The following is a 16,036-nucleotide window of genomic DNA, read 5'->3' on the forward strand; positions in this document are numbered from 1 at the left end:
CCTTTTCTCAAGTATCCTCAACAATTAGTCATTTCAAGACTATTTCAACGTTTTGAACAATAATTTTCAAAATGAACAACAATTCTCATATTTCCTGATATTCATCATTTATATAAATATAATTAAGAAATTTTCCAAACATCCATTTATTTTGACACACAAAATAAATATAACAATATCATTTATGGATTTTCAGTCTCTTTTAAAAAAATCCCCAAATTCTAAGTTTTCTTACCAAAACTATACAACTCAAATCTTTTGAAAGAAAACTTTCCAAAATCATCTTTTCTTCAATCAACAAAGGTCAAAACCCATAAGATCATTTTAAAAGAACAAGAGACAAACCCACTTTCAAAATCGCTCAACTTCTTGAATCAACAGTCAATTTTCAAAGCTATTGAAAAATGATTTTGAAAATTATATAGATCTTGCAAATATATATATATATATATATCTAAGAAAATGCCTACCTTAAGTTTTGAAGAAGAAATGAGATGAAACCCCCAAAATCAACGGTGTTGAGACTCGATTTTCACCACACACAACGAAATTCTTAAGATGATAACCCACTTTGATGAAGAAGCAATGGCAAAACTCAAATGGATATTGAGAAATTAAGGTTTTTGATTTAGTTTGTGTAAAGAAACGTAAAGAGAAGGAAGAGAAAATGTTTTTAGATAGAGAGATATATAAAAGTGATCTGAAATATCAGATTCACAAACTGATATAACATGCCCCGCTCGAGCGTGAAAAGCCCTGCTCGAGCGTCGAATACACCTTCCCAGTACTTTTGCAGACAGGTCAAACTTCTAGAACCAAACATTCTCTGCTCAAGCGCATAAACGGCCGCTCGAGCGGACAAGCAACTTCGAATGCATTTTGCATTTTTACTTCGGGGGCGTTGTCCCTCGACCCCGCCAAGGGGCGCTGCCCCCTGGATCCCCGCGAACTGACAGGACAGCTCGATCCCCGACATAGTCAACAAAGTGGCAAAACATGAAAGATACGCTACAACCTGATACAAAAATGAGACATTACCTGTTCCAAACACACCGTTACAACCCGATAACCAAAATAATGGGAATACAAGGAACTAAGATACATAACACCGTTCAAAACCATACCAACCCGAGCCCAGAAACACCACAAAGAGATGGGTCAAAACCGCGATCGCTACAATGACCATTTTGACCCGTTACTATTTAAATATGTGTTATATTTAGTAAAATCCAATAAAATTTAAATGTCTCAATTTAAAAATAAAATAATTTTATTTTACTTTTTATTGATGTTTTATTTATTTAATTTTTTTAAATAATTTTTTACAGATATTTTATTGATGCTTTATTTAAAAAATTTATTTGTATTTTATTTGATTTCATTATTTAAATTTTAATAGATGTTTTATTTAATTTCATTATTTAATTATTACTATTTTTTTAAATAAATTTATTTAAAATTTTAATTAAAAAATAACATATATTTTTATTGATATTTTATTTATTTAATTTTTTAAAATAAATTTATTTAATTGTGTAAAAAATAAAATAAAATAAAATTTATTTAATCTAGCTAATAATAATTAAAATATTAAAGATATGTTTCATATTACTATTACTTAGTAAACAATTGAAAAATGGTAAAATAATCTTTTGCTCATTTATCTTTATTCAGTCTGTCCAACCAAATATTAGATTCACTAAAAATAGCTCTTCCTAGACATCAAATCCCATGAGAAAACAAACACAGGATATACATCAAATCCAACCAAATAGTACGAGAGATTCACAGTCCCAAGATTTAAGTCTGATGGATTCTAATTCCCTTATTCAGTCCGTCTAATCAAACACACTCTTATATTCCATTAAATCATAACTACGATTTTTTGGACCTTCAAATCCCATTAAATTTTTTATAGTCGAAATTGCCCTTCAAACAATGATTGTTCATCATTTATGATTATCCTTAAAAGAATATAATGATTTGACATTTATTTTGATTTTCAAAACTCTAAAACATCAACTTTCAAATTGAAAAAAAAAAAAAAAGTGCAAAAAAAATATATAACTTTTTTTTAAAAAAATTTAAAAAATTACATTATTTTTTTCTGCAAAATTGAAAATTTGTGTCTATAAAGGAGCATGATGATGGAACGTTGATGTGCAAAACTAAAAATAAAAAAAAATAAAAAAAGATGAAAAAGCTGATAATGTTTTCAATTTTAAAATTAGAAAAAAACTGATAATCTTCTCAGTTTTATTGGATAGATGAATCAAATTAATAAGTAGAAGGACAAAAACGTTTAATCTCATGTTCTATTTTTTTTTATCAATTAGTGAAATAATTATCTGAAACATTACTATACAAAATTGATAATATTCTTAGTTTTAAAAATTGAAAAAAAATTGATAATATTCTCAATTTTACTAAATAGGACTTATTGCTTAAAAAATAAAGTTAATTACAAAAGGTCCTGTTTACATATTTGGTGGTAGCTTAGGTCCTGTCAAAAAGTTTTTAAACCAATAAGTCCCATTTATAGGTAAAAAGACATTTTGCCCTTTAATCCCAAAACTGAGAATGTTCTCAATTTCAAAACTGAGAATATTCTCAATTTTCAAACTGAGAATGATTTCAGTATATAATTATCAAAATTAAAAAATTCCTGTTTGGCTTCTGAGAAAAGTATGGGATAGAAAAGAAAGATAATTCTGCGAATATTCAAAGAAATTTATAATTATCAATTTTGAGAAATTTCTCAATTTTTTCATGATTAAAATTGAGAATATTATAAACTGAGAAGCTTCTCAATTTTAAAAAACTCTCCCCCTCTCTCTCTCTCTCTCTGTGCAAAAACAGGCTTGCCTCACATTCTACAAATCACAAAAACACAATTCTACATCACCATTGATGATCTAATTCATTATCATCACAAACAAAACCAAATTCTTACTCTTTCTATAGAATCAAGTGCTTTGAGTCTAGCAATCTTGAGACTGTCAGTGATATCTTCAAGTGGCTTTTGAACCTCCCTTATAGCTTTATTGTCAATAGGCAAAGCGTAGCTCAACAACGCTCTCAGATCCTGGCTTGGCGGCCCTGAGATCAACCCCGACAACTCTGGCAACACCGCCGGAGTAGCTGCATTGGCATAATTACACCAATCCAATGCAGATACGACGGTGAACCAGGTGTGACCGAATGACAATGATTTTGGGACGGTGGTGGTGGAGACAGTAGCAGCCGAGAGAAATCAACAATTAAACAAGAAATCAATGATTATACATATATATATATATATATAGAGAGAGAGAGGTGGATATGCTTGAACCGTAGCACACTGACATCTAGAAAACAACCTCACCGAACAGATCGAAGTAAGCGCCAAACTGAGAAATGAACTCGCCGGCGACGGGCGATTGAACCCGCCATTACTTCCTCACAGTCGGTGACCGCGACAGTCACGAAGAAAACAGAAGAGAGAGAGAGAGACAGAGAGAGAGAGAGAGAGAGAGAGAGAAAAAGTGTGGTTTTGTGTTCCACAGTGAAGTTCAGCGGCAGCGGCAGTTGTACTGAGAAGAAAAGGGGGTTTGGATGGGTAAATTGGTCTATTAAAACTTAATGGGACTTGAAGGAGTAAATAATTTTATCTAGGACCTAATGGAGTATAAGTTCACAAAATGAGACTTGTATGTAAATGCCCTTAAAAAATATCTCAGATAAGATCTGAGCTATCATAACATTTATAAATAAGATTTTTAAATAAATAACTCACAATATAACTATGTTAAATTTATGGGGTTCACTTTATTTTTTCAAATCTCAACAGAAATTATTGTAATTTACCTGTCAATTAATTAATTTTATTTATTTAATTTTTGAGAAATGCTACAAATCCTTAAAATATGACCCCCTAAATTGCTCTTAATAATGTGATAGGGGTTGAGTCTTAAGTACTTGATTTTTAAACCAAAAAATATTGAGACCTCTAACAAATCTCTTCTAATTTTATGATAAATTATCCGTCAACTTTTAATTTGTCACAAATTCAATCATTTACTATATCATTATAGATATCTAGTATTCCTCTTTTAAACCAATCAATAAATAACATGGAATAGTTCACATTATTTAAAGTAATTTATGAATCATATTTTAAATTTTAAAATTTATTTTATTTTATTTATTTTGTGTATGGTATGGTTAGCCGTGTAATGTACAAGACCACAGCTATCTTCTCCAGTGCTATTGTTTGTTTTCTAAGAAAACATCCTCTAGATATCCAACAACTTTTTAGGTTGTGTTATTTTCAATCTTGAGAGGAGAATTTGTGCTGAACAAATGATCCGAGCTAAACTTGCACGGACCTTTATGATGGGTCGGGCTAGGTCGGATTTGAGCCGCAAGTACGAACCTAAACATTGATTGGGACTGAGCTGTTCTATGAAGTCGTGCCATAGTTTGGGCTATGCCTGTGACTTGGTAATGGGTCGGACTAGGTCAAGAGTGAGGCTGCGTTGTGGAGCCAAGCTAAAGGTCTTTAATCGTGCTAGCCCAAGGAATCCGCATGGCTGTCAAACTATGAGGATTTCGACAAGGGCTAGGTACAAAGAGTCTGGATAACTGGGCCGAGCTATAGAAATAGTTGAATGGCCAACCTAGATTAGCCCGATTGGATGTACCAGAAGTGAAATCGAGCCAAGTGGTTACTCGATGAAGGCATCCCACATGGCCCAATGGAATAAGAAGAGGAATCCGCTCAAAGTACGCATTAATATCGTTTGGCGGTTTGGCCAATATTGTTTGGCAATTTTGACGCGTACATGTGTAAGGAATAGAGAGGGCAATATGGCCACGTGTCTAATAAAGGACGACAGAAGCAGTGCGCGCACAACCTTGGGAGACAAGGTAATAGCCTAGATAAGGCGCATGACCTCACACGTAGAAGGGGGTAAGCAAACTCTAACAACTCTCTCCCTCTACATTCCTTCTTCTCCTTCAAGGGTGCCAACTTGACCGTCAGAGGAATTTGCTGGCAAACCACCCACCGGGTAACTCACATTTGTTGTGTTTTCAGTAAGCAAGACGTCATTCGGAGCAAAGCAAGCTTGGTAGCAAGGTGTACGGGCGATGACAAATATTTCTCCTTCGTACAAATCTCTATAAATATTTTTACAAATTTAAAATCCTTTTAACTACTTGATTCCTTTTAATTTTAATTCAATAATTGAATTATTGGGTTCACTTCAATTGCGATTAATTTCTTAATATTGTGTTTGGATTATAAATTTGAGTAGAAATTTAGAAAGAAAAAAAAACAGGAAAAAGAAAGAAAATGTGAGTGAAATGTAAGTTAACTTTTTCTCCATTTCTCTTTTTTTTTTTCCTTTTTTTTTTTTTTCAAATCTTTATCCAAACACAACGTAAACAATTCATTGTGTTTTGATCTTAATTTTGGATATGGATTTAAAAAACGATAAGGGAAAATGAAGAAAAATTTTAGCTTATATTTTTTCATTCACATTTATCTCAGTTTATCTTTTTCTTTTTAAATTTTTACCTAAATTCATGATCAAAACACAACCTTTGACTTTTTATAATCAGGGGATGCTGTGTATTCAATTCAAAAAATATTTCACTTCAAAGTTCCATAGGAAAGGTAATTACAACTTCACAAAAGTAACAAAAATGAAGTAGAGTATAATCAATTTGATCAATTTTTATTGAATGTGAAGATTAATTTATTAGTATTTTTTCATTAGGAATTCTTAATTGATCTTTTTTTTTTTGGTACAGAAAAATCCTCTCTCTCTCCCATAGATTCAGAGCAGTGTCCCTTGCAGATCCAGAGCAACGTCCATTGCAGGTGTCCTGTTGTCTGTTCCTAGTTAGAAGACTATAATCTGAGAATCTACCCTGACCTTCCAAAACAAGTTCCATTTAATTGGGCTATTTATTTCTTGAGATCAACTTGTTTCTAGCTTTGATTGGAACTAAATAGAGCAGCTCAACTACCAAGATTGTGACACACCAATATTTCAGGACGAAAGACGATTAAAAGTTAACTTTTTAATTTTTTGATTTTTTTTGAAAAAACATATAAAAAATGTGAGAGTTGATGTGACCCAAAATAAGTTAAAGCTGGAAAGTGACTTTTAACCCACTTTCCAAAGGAGGCCAAATAAAGGCACAAATTTGTTTACTTATTCACCTTTACCAATATTTTTCGAAAAATGCCAAGGATTCCAAATATTTTATTAATATTTTTATCAAATATTTTATATGGATTGAGACCCACTATGTGACTTCCATATGAGTGTCATATCTATATAAATATTTAATAAAAATATTAATAAAATATTTAAGATCAGTATCATTATTCTTATTTTTCAATCAGTCTATACGAATTCAATTTTGGGTGTGTGATTGATTGGACAAAAATGAAAATAAAATATTGACGTGTCATAATATCAATCCTTGGGTTACTTGAGTCAGTTAAATCATGAATGGATACTGTGGGGGCATATTTTTTGAATAATAACACGTGGCCAAGGTGGTATGAAGTGCTAGCCGAGGTGCCACGTGTCCTGGTCTTGGCGCCAAGGTGATCTCGGCTAGGTCAAGGTTACCTGCGAAGATACCGGAATCTAAGATGAACGGATAAGGGATAAGAGTCTGTAGACACCCCATTTTTGACCGTCCTCGAGATTTGGTTGTGCTTGCAGGTACACCTAACAACTAATTCGATTGCTCACTGAGTACTTGACTGTCGCGACGGAACGTCACCGGTTCGAGCTTCCCGGACCCTGTATCCTTTCTGCCCTTTTTTTGGACCTTGACTAGGTCATTTCAAAGTGACCTTCTTGGTGCACTACCGGCCATGGCATGGAACTTCCGGCCATTTCCTTGTGCCTGCCGGCCACTGATGAAGCCCTGCCGGCCATCAGTGAGCCACTGCCGGCCATTACTGATGGCCGGCACCCCCCCTGTCTCAGCTGGTTTTCCTCCAGATCTTTTGAGCCAGCTGGTTTTTTGTTTTCTGCCCTCCATACACGTGTATGGAGGGATGGAGCTCTTAAAAAGCTTCTTGAAGAAGATTCTTCTTCCTCTCTTCTCTATAAGTAAGAGGGCTCCCTCTATATCTGGGGTTTAGCCATTTTGAAGAGAAAAACCTCTCATTCTCTCTATATTGTTTGTATTTTGTACTTAGAAATTGGATTTCCTTGCACTTTTACACTACAACACATAGAGATACACCACCACCATTGGACTAAGCTTCTTGGGAGGGATTCTTGAGCTCTGAAAACTGGTTTCCACCCCCTAAAGTTGCTGGTTTCGAAGAGGGTCTTCAAGGGTGAGTATTTTCCCAATTTTTGCACCTTCTTGTACCTCACTTTAGCCCTCCTTGCATATTGATTTGGGCTTTTCTTATAACTGAAAAAAGTCTTGTATTTAAGTGCTTTTGAAGTTTTCTTAAGGTCATTTTGTTATTAGGGGTGTGTAGCCCCCTTGCATGCTTTGTTTGGCTTTGTTTTAAGCCATTCCTTGAGGCCTCTGAGCTAGCCTTGGTTTGGCCTTCTTACCACTCCGTGGTAAAGGTGTGGTTTTGAGGTCCTTAATCAGAGGGGGTGGCCCCCTCTCTTTTGGTTCCTCTTTGCTTGTGTTTTTGGCCTTCCAAAGGACCATCCCTCCATGCATTTTTGAAGCTTGGTTCAGGCCTATTTTTGTGACTTTTAGGACCTGTCTTGGCCCTGTCCATGGCTGGTTTGGTCATATTTTTCATGTATCTTGTATGTGTTGAGTAACTCCATTCATAGCTCATCAAAGTAGCATGTGTGCTTAGCTTGTATTGAGTCCATTTCAGTGGGTTTTTGGTGATGTTTTACCATGCCATGAATCTTTTTTGGGTTGGTTTTTTCACTCCATGCTTGCATGATGTACTTGTAATGTAAATCCCCTAAACTAGCTTCATATGCTCCATGCTTTGCCATGTCATGTTAGCTTGTTTGGTTTACATTTCAGCATGTATTTGGTCATCATTTGGCATGTCATGACCCTATCCATAGTTGACTTGATCATCCTTTGCATGCTCCATATAGGTGTAGAACAAATCTTGTTTACTAGTCCTTTGTGCATGGTATTTTGACTCATCATCCTAGCATATTTTGGCTTCGCTCTAACATGATTTTATGCTTATTTTGGGCTGCTCTAGGACTGTTTTGGGCTGCCATGGCCATATCACTCGTGCTTTGTATAGCTATAGTGTAAATGCTTAGGCTAGTCTTGGGTTTTGAGGTCCCTACCATGCCATACATGTGATGTTTGCATGCTTTGCCCTCATTCCATATGCTATTTCAGTCCATGAAATGTTGTCATACACTTGCATTTGACATGCCTTGAATGCTTTATAGAGCTTGTGCTTCATGCCTCAAGAATGAACTTTTGTGCATGCCATTAAGCCTAAGCCTTTGGCTCATCATTTCAGTGCATTTTGGGTCTTATTATACCATGATGTAACTCTGTTTTATGTCGCCCAAGTCATGCCATGTTTGGTTTCAATAGGTGTAGTGCATTGCCTCTTTAAAGCCTTGCATGCTCCATGTTTTTTGGCTTTGTGTTCTAGCCTATGTTGGCTAGCTTTGAGCTTAGTTTTGGTCTTGTTTGGACCTGCCCTAGGACTGTTTTAGGTCCCCTCGGCCCCTTGGGGTTTGCCTTGTATGGCCTTGGCTTAAGTCCCCTTGCTTACTTTGAGCTTTGAGCATCATAACATGCTATGCTTGCATTGTTGATTTGATTTGGCATCATTTTACATGAAATTTCAGAGCTTACCTCATTACCATATACCCATGTTTGTTGCTCCTTAAGTGTGCTTAAGAGTTGTCCTCTTTGTGCCTTAATACTTGAGCCACTTGACATACATGTTTGCCTTGCCATTTCATGCTTTTCATGCCATCAATTCATCACTTTTGGCCACTGATTTGGGCTTAGTTGAGAGCTGCCCACATTAGTTTAAGCCCATCCCTTTGCATGTTGTCGCATGCTAGCCTCATTGCATGTTGTCGCATGTTGTTGCATGTTCATGTTGCATTTTGTCATGTTGTCCAAGGTTGTTACCTCACATCATGCATATGTGCTTGTTGCATGTCATTAGCCTTGTCAGGTTGTTCATATTGCATGTTTTCCATGCTTACGTGTTGCATTGTTTGGATTAAGTGTTAATCCGAGCACGAGGAACGAGGAGCGTTTCATACTCCGAGTGATGGAACGTGTCTCAATTCTCGGTCGCCAAAGCTCTTGATGATTCATGATAGAGTTCTAGGCTTTACTTGCTTTATTTCTGCATTCATTTTCATATTGATTTGCACAAGTTGGATCTTTGGCCATCATGCATCGGGATGCGTGATTGATGGTCGTAGATCTGACTAGGCCTCTCCCTTGATGTTTTGAGGTGATTTGGGGTGGCATAGTGCGTATACACCCTTGGGAGACCCTCACTTTTCTCTATTTTGTGCTTTGTTGCAGCTTGGTGTCACAGCACACCAGTGGCCGGCAGTGCACCACTGATGGCCGGCATACTCTCATCCTTGGCCGGCAGTGCTCCTTTCATGGCCGGCAGGCCACTGGTGAACTCTCCAGCAGTGTTTTGGTAAGTTTCAGCAACAACCACTGGAAGACACCCTGCAAACAGAGCCTCTAAAGAGCAACCGGAAGGCGTTTCGAGGCGAGGAACCGAAGCGAGCATGCATACCCTCCTCTTCTTCAAACAGAGCTGAAGCAATTCTCTTTTACTGCTTAGTAGTTAGTTAGCATTTGTTATTTGTAATAATTAATTTGTTAATTAATTAAGTTGTGTAATAATTAGTTGTAACTAGTTATTCATAGGTGTAGACGTCCCCGAACGCCTCGGGGGAGAACCCCCGTTCTGTTCATTATGGGCTCACTACAGTTCAGGACTCAAATGTCACAGTCCTGTATCTAATCTCGCAGAGTGCAATGCTAGACCGATGAATCATCAAAGAGTCCAGATCCGGCAAATCATTTTTTTGAAAACAGATTTTTTTGAAAGAAGTGCCAAACATGGATTGCTTTGCCAAATACAGAGTCGCCACCTAAATATTTTATTTTGGGAAATTTAGGAAACCCTGACTCGTTTGCCTAAGGCCACGTGTCCGTCATCACCAAAGTTGCCTCGGCTCGGGAACTTGGGTACGATTGGGGAAGGTCACTTCGTGAGCACCCCCGCTCGCCCGATCAAAGATCGGCCTCTACTAACCATGATATCTAGTTTTGAAAACATTATGCGTTCTTATATCGGTTATTAGCCTAGATTTACTATGTGATGCGCATAGCATACAAGTATAGACTGGATCGCTTGAATTGGAACAAAACATTTCATGTTTGTTTTTTAAAACGGTTTGCTACTCGCAAGTAGGCTAAAAATGCAGATTTTGCCACCCTCGGGTGGACTTAGAAAACATGGTTTTGCTACTATCTAGTGAGCTTAAAACTCACAGTCAATGCATTATTCCAATTCAGATAACCCAACCTTCACCCACAGGCATTTAGGCAGTTATATCACATAAGCAAATAGCCTCATGGTAAGCATGCTATCATGGCAGTTACTCACACACATGCAAGGATGCTAAAGCATAAACACTTACCGAGTACTCCAAGCCAAAATAGAAGCTATGTTAGAAATCCATGCATGATCCTAACTATACAGAAATGCCTAATGCAACACATGCAAAAATGCAACTAAGATAGGCTCGGCTATTCTAAGAATGGCATGTGAAATGCTACAGCTAACACGTATTCAACTTGGAATTGAAATACGATGCAGTTAGTATGATGCGCCGAGCCCGGTGCATGCAAGACAGATGAATGGACGCAAACATGTGAGCATAAGTATGCTAATTGAAACATGCCCTAATCTAACCATCATAAGCTGGTAAAAAAAAGGGAGAAAGACGTGAGGTTGGAAGACATGCATCACACACACGCACACTTATTACACAATTGCCCTCGCTCGGAGGGTCCGAATAAATAATACACAACCAAAATGGATAATAACTCACAACTAATTATTACACAACACTAATTACTTAACAAATGAACTAGGTAAGCAATAAACTAGCATGCAAACTATGTAGAATGGACTGCCTCGTCTCTGTTTTGGATGACAATGGATGCATGCATGCTCGAGTCGCCTCGTCAGGAAATTCCATCGCGATGCCTCGTCTTGCCTTTGTTTGCAATTGATTTTCGAAAGTTGCACAAGGCTCCAGAAGGCTGAAACTCCACCCTGGGAGGACTGCCGACCAGCTGTTGGCTTGGGAAATACCTGCCGACCACCCTTTGTGGTGGATACCAAAAAAAGGTGGTCGGCCTGCCAGAAAACTTGGTCGGCCGACCACTTTATGCCCTTGGATCCTGGTTTTCTGCAACACAAAGCAAGAGAGAGACATGGCAACGTATTTTCAATAAATGTGTGCACGACCACACTCCCCGTCCTTGCATAAGCTCAAGAGAGTGTAGACCTCAATCCTCGTGCCACCAATCACGCATCTCGATGCATGATGGCCGAGGAGTCGAATTGCACGACTCGATGTGAAATGAATGCACATATGAACTCAACAAGGCCTAAACTCCACCATGGTTAATCCGGAGTGTCGGCGACCGGGAATTGAGACACGTTCCATCACTTGGAGTACGAAACGTCCCTCGTTTCCCGTGCTTGGGCTAACTCCTATCCCAAACACAAAACAAATGAAATGGCATACACAATGCGACTAACATGTAACCTAGCATACGCAATGCTATGGACTAAAATGGCATACACAATGCAAGACACAACATGGCATGCACAATGCACTAACATGCAACCTAGCCTACGCAATGCTATGGACTAAAATGGCATACACAATGCAAGATGGACTTACACCAATATGAGTGGACCTCAGCCACACTCAAATCAGTGGCCAATAGATGAAAATGAGACAATCGAAATGCGTGCACACATGCACGAATACCAAGGACCGAACCTAAGGCATCAAATGCCACTCTACCAAGGCATGGCAGGGGATGAAAGATGGCATGCAAACATGCAATTTTCAGCACTGAAATATGATGCGCAATGGTCCCGAATCATGGAAATATGGCACCCAATGCATGAAAGAGGCCCCGAAACTCAAAACTAGACAAATGCATTGAACCATAAGTATGCAGAGCAAGCATTATTTGGCCATGAGGCATGAAAACAGAGCCAAGGTAGTCCAAAATAAGCACAACATCAGTTCCAAGCATGGCCCAAAAGTGCTAACATGAAGGGCTAAAACAACATGCAACCTAGGCCAGTAGGCATGGTTTACATGGCATGTATATGAAGCATAAAAGAGGTCACCAAACCAGCCCAAAACAGTAACATGGCATGTCAAATAAACCCCAAATAACCACTGAAATGCATCCAATGAATGCAAAAATGATGAGCTCCTTTGGAGGGCCATGCAAGGGGTTACTCAACACATACAACAAGAACACTTAACATGGCAAAACCAACTCTGTAAATCAATTATGACAGCCCTAAAACTCACCAAAAGGGCCCTGAAATGGGTCAAGGAAGCATGCAATGAAAGGACCTCTTGAAAGGCCTTGAGGAGGATTGTTCCACACATGCATGAGGGACACAAAATATGGTCAAAGAGGCTCCGGACAGAGCTAAGGTAGACCTTGAAACTCACCAAATTGGGCCTAAAAAGTGACTTCACAACATGTAAGTAAAGGGCCTTTTGGAAGGCCAAAAGGGCCAACAAACAAGACAAGGAGAGAGGGGGTCACCTCCCTCTGATTTTAGCTCTCAAAAACACATCTAAGCCACTGAAAATCCATTGGATTTCAGTGGCTAAGAGGCCAAACCAAGGCCAATGCGAATGCTCTAATGCATAGCCCTAATCATGAGGAAATGAAGCATGCCAAGAGGAAGATGACCCCAAACAGAAAAATGCCCTTAATCAAACTTCAAGAGGTGCTCAAAATAAGACTTTTTTTAGTTCATGGAAAATCTCGAAAATGCTTGCAAGTAAGGCTAAGATATCATGCAAAATAAGCCCTAAAAGAGAGATGAAGCATACAAGGATGTAGGAGACCTCAAACAGAAAAGTATCCTTAATCAAACTTCAATAGGAGCTCAAAATAAGACACTTTACAGTTTATAACAAAACCCAGAAATGCTTTCAAATAGGGCTAAGCTATGGAGCAAAATAATGCAAGAAAAGGGGAAATGGAGACTTACCCTTGTAGCACAGCAATGCAGCAACTTCTGGACCAAGTTGGTGAACCTTCACCCCCTGAAAATCAGTCCCAAAGTACTGGAATGGATGGTGGAGGTGGTAGGCTATGAGGTGTAGTGTAAATGACCAAGAACAAGGGTGTTTTAAGCTTGGATGAGAGAGATATGGGAAGTTGTATGTATATGCCTCAGCTAGTTTTTTCTAACCCTTGCAAATGAAGGAGGAAGCTTGGTTTTATAGAGGAGAAGAGCTAAGGCTTCTTGGAGAAGCCTCAAGAGAGGGTCAAAGCTTCTCAAAAAAGCTTAACCAAAAGGGTCAAGCTTCCCTAAGAAGCTAAGCAAGAGGGTCAAAACCAACTTAAGAAGACCAAATAAAGGGCTAAAATCCCGGATAGTGGGTCAAGTGCTACATAGTTGGCACAGCTGTATTGCACTCAGAAAGGCCAAAAAGCAGAAGGCTGGCCGACCAGCCAAAGTGTTCGGCCGACCAGGGTTCAAAAGGGTCAAGGTGAATTTCTGGTCGGCCATACCAGAAAGGTGGCCTCCCAGGTGAGTAGAATACAACTGCATGGTGAAAAACCAGAAAAAGTGACCCAGGAGAGGGAAAAACCAGCTTTCTAGCAAGGTTCAAAAGGGTCAGGAAGAAAAGCTGGTCGGCCTACCCATATTGGTGGCCTCCCAGGTGAGTACAACACAATGGTGGTATGGGAGACCAGAAATTAAGGTCCAAAAGTGAGAAAAACCAGCTTTCTGTCAAGAAAACTGGCTGGAGGAGAGAGAAAATAATTTTCAAAAGAATTGCTGGTCTTCCACCATCCTACCACCTTCCTAACAATGAAAATAGGGTCCATACTGTAGACGTCCCCGAATGCCCCGGGAGGATGAGTCACGTTCTGTTCATTTGTGGGTCTACTACAGTTCAGGACTCTCAAATTGTTACGGTTCTTAATCTGAACCAAAGAGTTCAAATCCGGCAAATCGTTTTGAGAAAAACAGATTTTTTTTTTTTAGAAAAGAAGTGCCAAACATGGACTGCTTTGCCAGATATAGAGTCGCCACCTAAATATTTTATTTTTGGGGAAATTTAGGAAACCCTGACTCGTTGCCTAAGGCCACTTGTCCGTCATCACCAAAGTTGCCTCGGCTCGGGAACTTGGGTACGATTGGGAAAGGTCAGCTATGAGCACCCCCTCTCGCCCGATCAAAGATCGGCCTCTACTAACCATGATATCTTGTTTTGAAAACATTACATGTTCTTATTCTGGTTATTAGCCTAGATTTACTATGTTATGCGCACAGCAAACAAGTATAGACTGGGTCGCCTAAATTGGAACAAAACATTTCATGTTTGTTTGTTTGAAAATGATTTGATGGTGCTACCCGCAAGTAGGCTAAGACATGAATTTTGCCATCCTCAAGTGGGCCTTAGAAAATATGGTTTTGCCACTTCCAAGTGGGCTTAAAACTCGCATTTAATGCATTGTTCCAATTCAAATAACCCAACCTCTACCCACAGGCATTCAGGCAGTTATATCACATAAGCAGCTAGCCTCATGGTAATTATGCTATCATGGCAATATTCACACACATGTGGCATGCTAAAGCATAAAAAGCTTACCTAATACTCCAAGCCAAAATAGAAACTAGTTAGTAATCATATGGATGATCCCAGTTCCTGTTAAAATGGCTAATGCAACACATGCAAAGATGTGATCTAGACAGGCTCGACTATTCTAAACATGGCATGTGAAATGTAACAGATAACATGTATTCAATTTGGGATTGAAATACAATGCAGTTAGCATGATGTGCCAAGCCCGGTGCATGCAAGACAAATGTATGAATGCACGCGTGCATAGCATAAGGTATGCTAATTTAAATATGCCCTAATACTAACCATTGAAAACAGGTAAATAAAAGGGAAGAAAGACGCGGGGTTGGAAGACATACGCACACTCACGCACACTTATTACACAATTGCCCTCGCTCGGAGGGTCCGAATAAATATTACACAACCGAATGAATACTACTAAGTTAATTATTACAGAACTTACAATTAATTAGCAAATGAAATGCAAAAGAAAGGTGGCCGCAGCCCTGCCTCGGGATGCGTGAATGATGCATGCTCGATTCGCCTTGCCCGGAAACCCGTACCATGCCACTGTTGCCTCCGTTTACACTGCCTCACCCCTCTGAAAATTATGAAAGTCTCCAGAACTGCTTTGAGCTTCCTTTTGAGTGCTGTGGCGTGCCACCGGCCAGAGCAAAAGGCCACTGGCCATGGGAATAAGGTTATCGGCCAAAGATGGTGTCATCGGCTGGGCACTGATGGCCGGTCGGCACTAAAGATGGCCGGTCGGCCATTTCTTCTTGTAGAATCCTGCAATTGACAGCAGCAGAGGGCAAGTAGTGTATGGCATGGAATTTTCAAGCAAATGTGTGCACTGCCACTCTCCCTATCATGCTAAGGACTCAAGGGAGTGCGGCTCTTGGTACTCGGGCCACCAGTCACGCATTTCGATGCATGATGGCCAAAGGAACCAAGTTTGCAACTTAATGTAAATGCATGCAACAAACAAATGAATGCTAATACCCTATCATGTTGAGATCAAGGGCATCGGCGACCGAGGATTGAGACGTGTTTCGTCACTTTAAGTACGAACACTCCTCAATTCTCATGCTTGGTTTGACACCCCAAACCAAGCAAAATGTAATGCAAGTATGCAATGTACCTCACATATGCAACATGGG

This window comes from Camellia sinensis, chromosome 15 (genome assembly GCF_055761805.1).
Source record: "Camellia sinensis isolate YWXY chromosome 15, ASM5576180v1, whole genome shotgun sequence".
In the NCBI taxonomy this organism is placed as follows: Eukaryota; Viridiplantae; Streptophyta; class Magnoliopsida; order Ericales; family Theaceae; genus Camellia; species Camellia sinensis.